This window comes from Protobothrops mucrosquamatus, unplaced genomic scaffold (genome assembly GCF_001527695.2).
Source record: "Protobothrops mucrosquamatus isolate PMUCROS unplaced genomic scaffold, P.Mucros_1.0 scaffold217, whole genome shotgun sequence".
NCBI lineage: Eukaryota > Metazoa > Chordata > Lepidosauria > Squamata > Viperidae > Protobothrops > Protobothrops mucrosquamatus.
The window spans coordinates 258948-266688 of record NW_015386570.1 but is presented as its reverse complement, the minus strand read 5'-3'; the positions used below and the strand labels follow the sequence as shown (position 1 = coordinate 266688).

At 39.7% G+C, this 7741-nt stretch overlaps 1 non-coding gene across 1 annotated transcript; it reads left to right on the top strand.

Annotated features, from left to right (window-relative positions):
- Window positions 1–3322: 3322 nt before the first annotated feature.
- On the top strand, window positions 3323–3395 carry TRNAA-AGC. The gene has a single exon. It is a non-coding gene; the product is annotated as a tRNA-Ala (tRNA).
- The last annotated feature ends 4346 nt before the right edge of the window (window positions 3396–7741 follow it).

Below are 7741 nucleotides of genomic sequence, written 5' to 3'. Positions count from 1 at the left end.
CACTTGTATGAAAACAGAATTTAAGAATTCAAACCTAGATGACTAGTACTTTCACAGATCAAGCTTGAGATGCCAGGAGGAGAAAGGATCAACAGTTTTAAAATATTGATGGTTCATATTAACCAAGTACGTCACATAGTATTAAAAAAATGAAAAGCAATTAAACAAATCCTTCCTGACCCTAATATTGCTGGACGCACATACAAAATTACATTATATTAAAGTCTGGGAATGGAAGTAATCCATCTAACATTTACCACATATCTAGAATTGTTTATACTTTTTAGTTACAACTCATATTATTCAGAAAGTTAGCATTCTCAGACTTTTGTGGTACCACGATTCCTTAAAATAAAAGAATATATATGAGGGCCTCAAGGAAAAATGAATTTATGTGATAACCTCACCATCAACAGATGCATAATTAATAAGCATACCATTTTGACAGTTTCCTGAAGGAGGGGACGTATCCCTCAGTTGAGAAGCAAATAGCATCCACAACATAGAGAACTACCTTCACATTCTGAGAAAGCCTAAGCTGGGAGCTCAGCACACAAGGAACACCACTCCAGAAAGATCTGCAGTAGAGCATGCTGGCATTCTGTTACAAGATATCAACACAAAGTTTGCAGTGGGTTCAGTATCAAGATGACAAATGTACTAGGAAAAGTCATGTTGGAAGAGGGAGAAAGATAAAATTAGGCAGGAGCCAATACTGCAATTACAAAAGTTGTTGAAGTAAGTCACATCTGGATATTGTAGATGGTTGTGTCTAGCACTAGCACCTTGGAGACCACTAACTTCCAGACAGAGGAAACAACTGTGACCCACTCTGTTTCTGTTCCCCCCCCCCAAGAGATTGAGACATACAGTTTGAAAACTCCTGCAAGTATTATCTATTACAGTATGGTCAATCAAATTTGATAGTAACCATAGTCCAAAATACCTGGCAGGCATAAATTTTTGAAACTTGTAGCTTTATATTTACCCTGCTACATTTATTTACTTATTTATTTATTTATTTATTTATTCAGATTTATAGCTGCCTAGCTCCCAGCAACTCTAGGAGGCACACAAATTAAAATAAATAAATAAAACAATACATATCAAAACCAACACATAAATTGGTGATCAAAGACACTAACCAAAATAACATCCCACTTCCTAGAGATGGTTTCACTCAACACTCTATGCCAGTGGGATTAGCAAGGCTTCAAGAGCCTTACAAAAAGCCAGTATGATTGGGGCCATCCTAATCTGGTGGACAGGGAAGAGAGAGAAGCTGTTCTGCAGAGCAGGGTCCATGATGGAGAAACCACACTTCTTGGGTCCCATTAGATGCACAGCTTGATGGAAAGATCCCAAAGAATGCCAACACTGTCAGACTTGGTGGAACTGTATAAATAAAATTATACAGAACAATACCAGTAAATTTCTGAACTCAACAGATATTTCCAAAAACGATTATGCAATTTAGATATCAGCACCATTGAACTGAAACAGCAATAACATAAACACTGTGCAGCATTTTATTAAGATTCCTGGCTATTTAGGTTGAGTTTTGCAGCAAGAGACCCATACATCTACTTTGGAAATAATTAATGATTACTTCGAATTATTTTAGACTACTATCATTAAAAAAAATCAAGTTAATACTTTCTCTTATGTCCCAAAAGGGACAGTTTTAAAGCAATGGGGGGAAAAGTACAGATTAACTAGCTTTATTCACACGGAATAATACTTTTTAAATCCTTTTTGGCTAAAGTAGAACGAACCCATTTTTATTTGTTAACAGAAATGAATTTGAGCTATTCTCACCACCAAATCAATATCCTGGCTTCAGGCATCACTGTCTAAAACCAGAGACAGCCTAGCTCTCTACCTTTACTAACACTTGGCTTCAAATCTCGAGTCCTGAAGTTACCCGGATATTTTTACATATCAGTTAAGAAGAAAAACTACGTTTCAAACTATCATTGTTCAATTCCCATTCATCGGCAACAGAAAAAGACATAAATGGTGTTCCCTACAGTCCCACGAAAGCAAACTAAAGGCCTGTCGGTAAGCCTGCGGGAGGCAAGAAAACAAGAATACGTGGGAAGGCATAAACGCGTGTTGGGGATGAAATGGTTCTTCTCATTTTGTTGGAGAAGGGGCCCTTGACCGAAAACCCACTCGTCTGATAAGGCAGCAGCGCGGGGGGGGGGGTGGTTTCCTCTGCTCCCCGGCAGGAAAGGGAGAACGGACGCAGGCCGCTGCGACACAGAATGGAAGGCGGGGGAGGGGGGGGTAGTGCACTCAGGAAGCAAAACAAACCGGACTTAAATTAGGCCGCTGCCGCTCCAAGTACGAGCCAGAGGGGCAGCATTCCGACCCCCGCACCTCAAGACACAGGGACGCCGAAAGGCCGGTAGTGGTGACGGAAAGGCGAAGCCGGCCTCCCAGCTCCGGTTCTTCAGGACCCCTTCCTGTTGCTCACCGGCCGACGCGTTTCTTCCAATGGAGCAAACCACCATCACCGCCACCCCCGCCCCGCTCCACTCTCCCCTGCCCTGGGCCTTCGGAGAAGGGGCGGCCGCAAGCTCCTACCCGAAGGCAGAGGAATTCCCGAAGCCCCTACTTCAGCGAACAGGTCCCCCGCTCGGGCAACGCGACCCCCTGCCGCACTCAGGCGGGAAAACTGCGGCTCCCTACCATCATCGACTCTTCAAGATGGCGGTCATATCGGCTTCTTCGAACCCTCCTGTCTCCGTCCCCCCCATTCCTGCCAATCAACCCTCCACAGGTCACGCCTTCGCTCAGCCAGTTTTTTTTTTCTATTGGACGGTGGCTAAAGTTTCCGTGCTCTATTGGTTCCAGAACATAGTCAATCATAAGGCAACCAATTCTCTATTGGGCAACAAAGGGATAAAGGCCGGGGTCACGGCTTTATTTAATCCAATCAGCGTATTCGGATGGGTGACTCCGGCTTCCCACGGTCACGCCTTAGCAACAGCCGCACGTCACTTTGAAAGACTTTCAGATTGCCCAACTACTAAGTCCCATTCAGTTTTAAAACTAAACCAATGGCAGCCAATCGTTCTAAGTCTCAGTCCAATTGCAATTCACGGGGGCAGAGTCGAAGTGACTCCTCCCATAGCGCTGTTTGCTAACGAACGTGCTGTCTTATTGGACAACATAAGAATCCAAATTATCGTCATAAAATTAAAGAACCAGAACTGCCTGACAACAACGACTTCTTTCATAAATGGGGGAGGAGTTAGAAATCTGTCGGTCAGTTAAAATGGCATTTCTAACTCAGTTCAGCCTCCTTTCTGCGAAGGGGGAATTAGCTCAAATGGTAGAGCGCTCGCTTAGCATGCGAGAGGTAGCGGGATCGATGCCCGCATTCTCCAGTTTTAGAGGTCGTATAATATTCTGGAAAAATAAAGGTATTAAGTTTATTGTGACAATGACAGTAGTTTTCTCAAACACCGGCTCTAATTATTATTTTTTTTTTTACACACACCAACGATTAAGCCCTCTTTTCTCCGCTATTCCGCAATCTCCCCCCCCCACACACACACACATCAATTGCGTTTGGCTTAAGGTTGTCGTCAGTTGGTTGACGGGGACTAATGCAAATGTACGTGTCCACGCGATAATCACGATAAGGAACTGATCTCAATTCAGGATATCCACGGCGGGCCGAAACTTTCCAGACGTGACATTTTCACCATCAGCGGTGGGCGAAGAAGGAGAAGAAAAAAGAAAAAGAAGAAGAAAACGAAAATGAAAAAAAAGAGGAGCCATTTCTTCCACCAGCACCGGAAGAGAATCTATAGAGCTGACTGGGCTGTATTTTTCCCCCCTCCTCATTGTCAAACTTAAAAGAAGCAACTCACACAGAAAAATACAAAACAGCTCAACACACCCCTTGGCCTGAACATACCCGTGAGGTTGGGGGGGGGAGAGAAATTTATGATCATAGGCACTAGCACAGTGTTTCTCAACCTTGACCATTTTAAGGCATGTGGACTTCAACTCCCAGAATTCCACAGCCAGCATTGCTGGCTGTGGAATTCTGGGAGTTGAAGTCCACATGCCTTAAAATGGTCAAGGTTGAGAAACACTGCGGGACTAGCAGGACTGCTCTACCTGGGCAGCAACGTGATACAAAAACTTCTGCCATTTGAACAGTGGGCAGGGCTTGACGCCTGTCAATCAAAGTCAGCTCCAGGTGCGAGAGATTTGGGCGTGCATCGCAGTGGAAGGAGCATCCCAACGCGTCAATTTACCTACAGGTAGTGCTCGGCTTGCAACCATTCATTCAACCAACCATTCACTCGGCTTGCAACCAAGTTACAATGGCACTGAAAAAGTGACTTGGGATCTTTCCCCTTCACTTACGACCTTCACAGAGACCCTTGGCAAACTGCCATGTATTTATGACGATTGCAGTTGGGTTCAATTGCGATCGTTAAGTTATACCGGTGCAGTACTTTACAGATTTCTCCCACCTCCTCTTTTTTTGCTTTTATGTTCAAAGTATATAATTCAACTACAGTATATACCATAAGAGATTCTTCAAATTGACCTCATTTGTTGTCATGCTTGGTAGTGTTAACCAGTTGTAAGGTTTTTTTTAAATTTAGAGCTTAAATTCTCTTTTAGAAAGTGAGGTAGAATTTTACCCGTGATAGGATACGTTGAATAATTGAAATGCTCATAACAGCACAAACTCCGTGTTTATTTGTTTTATTTTGTATACTTTTCATTCTTTTTTTACGTTTTATCGTGCTTTATGTTTATATTCTTTTTAAAATGTTTAAGAAAGTTTTATTTTTAAAAGGAACCGGTTTAGGGCTAGGGCTAAGCTTATTTGTAGACATAATTAAACCTGATTTAAAAACTAAGTTTTAGTTATTTCATAAAAATCTGTTTCTTCTTAGGTTACCCAAATATCTTTCCCATAAAGTTTCATTACATTACCTTAGGGGCTGAAAAATCAGAAGTCTGGTAGCAGCTAACACATTTTATTAAAAGCTCAAGAAAGGGCATGGCTTCAAATAAAATCTGTTGGTTGGAAAAGAACCAACTGCTATTCTCCTATAATGTCTATTTAGAGACTGAAAGATTCTCAACCTGAGTGGGGGACTAGCAGTGGCAGCAGAACAAAAGGAGAAAGGAAATGATTGGCATCCCACCCCCTGACATGGGGACTATGCAACAGACTCCTCCAGGACAGTTGCTCCTGTGGGAACAGGTGTTCTGGTGGCCTTCATGAAGACTTTTAGGCTGATGCACTAGTTGCAATCCTAAACTGGATCCTGAAGCCCTCACTTGCGCCTCCCACTACAGGGCTAGGTTTCTGTTGCCTACGCAACGGAAAGGTGCCTTTGATCATAACCCAGTAATTACAATTTGTGCAAAATGCAGTGGTCAGGACACTAGCGATGTGAACTGCTGCTGTCAGTTGATACTATAATCCGTTCTGGATTATTTCTGCAGTTGTTTCATCCTTTTTGCTGTGTGCTATCGGTCTCCACAACTGCTTGCTCCAATGTAAAATTATAACTTTTTGTTCTGAGGTTTGGGGCATATGCCCATTTTCTATTCTCTGTGGGCAATTCTGGTTTAGATTTCAGGAGCTGTAAGAATTTTGAATTGTCTCCTCTTTTATGTTAAGCCTGTTTTCCTACTGCAGTTTGAATTTTTGCCAAACATACATTCCAAAGCTATACTCTATTCAGGTGAAGCTTTTTAAATAGACAGATGATAGCTAGGTAGTTAGAGATAAAGATAGATTCCATACCTCTTTTCTATTCATATTTCATATTGCTTGCACATTTACAATACATCTTGGATTCTGTTTCTTCTCTTCTTCCAAAATACCATAAGATGCATTTTTAATATCTATGGGACTCCATTGGGTAAGGTTATCAAGCTATTTGGAATAAGTTACTACCTGTATGTCAAAAAAAATTAAGGTTTTTCTTTCTGTCATTCATTAAGTGAGTCTGGCCCCAATTAGCATCAACTATAGTAATTTTACACTGAAGAAACTTAAATATATTATAGTGATTAGAATAAGTGTGCCAAAAACTAATTATCAGGGGAAAAAATCAATATAATAGCTACAGAAATATAAAATAATCCAATTATTATCATTAAACCTAGGCTATACAGAGACATATTGCACAACCTTTTCATTAAACACATATACTAGATCCATTCCTTAATGTGAGGAGATACCAAATTGTAATCTAATGGAAATAAATACTGGAAACCCATAGCTTCATAAATTCAATGTGAATGAATAAATTTCCAGTTTGTCTGCTATAGTATTCATAATATAAAACACCAGGAGGATTTTATCAAATACTCATCTATTTTTTATAAATCCAGATTGTGATGGAAGCATTATACAACATATGGTTTTACAGTACTTTTTACAGTACTTTATGTAGCCTCTTCACTAGTGTTACTGTTAACTATTACCACCTTAATAAAGATATGGTCTATAATTTGCATCTGGACTTTATCTTGGGCTTTACATGTAACTATAATATTAACATAATATGATGAAATATAGATAAATGTAAAGATTATAGACTTTCAAGATAAATGCAGATAGATAAAAACCTGTATCTCTTTATATTTATTTATACATAATCATTATACTATTCCCTCTTGGGGTAAGCAATGGCAGAGAAAATAAATAACTTATAGGACAAAATACAGGTCCTCAACTTATGACCACAATTGAGCCCACAATTTATGTTGTTAAACAAGGCATTTGTTAAGTGAGTTTTGCCCCATTTTATGATTTTTTTTCTTGTCACAGTTGTTAAGTGAATCACTACAATTCTTAAGTTAGTTATATGGTTGTTAAGTGACTCCGGCTTCCCCATTGATTTTGCTTGTCAGAAAATCACAAAAGGGGATCACATAACATCAGGACACAGCAACTGTCATAAATATGAGTCAGTTGCCAAGTGTCTGAATTTTGACCACATGACCATGGGGATTTATTTAGCACTATTTACCTACTTCCAAAACAATTTTTATTTCCGTCAGAATCACTCTTCATTGATTTCTTTTCAGCCTCTTAATCTGTTATCCCTTGACGATTTCCTTGCAATTATCTTTTTTTTCTACATACACATTATATTCTGATCCTTATTTTCTGCAGTAGTCATTCTCCTTCATGCATTTTTTCCTCATCTGTAGCTTCTATATCAAGCTTCCTAAATCATGCTTCCCATTATTGTAACTTCAGTAATTTAGTTATTTATTTTTTACAGGACTTATATGACCGCCTGTCTCATATCAAATGACTCTAGGCAGCTCATTGCATCCATAAAACATAATTAAAAACAAAAGCCCCCTCCCCCGGACCAGATCAAACATCCACACAGCTCAACACCCATCAGGATTAATATTCTCATCACAAGACTGAATTTTATATTGTATTTCTTTCTCCATCGCTTTCCAGATGTGTCAGATCTGTTCTAAAAAGTCCATTACAGTATATATATAAAACATGCACATGGAAGTCGATGAAGTGGTATTAAGAATCTACTCACAAAGAAACAGAATCCAGCAGTAGAAATACATACTGGTTCTAATTCATTACAAAGGCCATCCCAATATTTTGAAATCTGTTAACAAAATAATAATACAAGTGCAAATAATGAAAGACTTAGAATGGGTTTTTCTGAATAAACAAGACAGGGTTAATTGAGGTGCCATACTACTT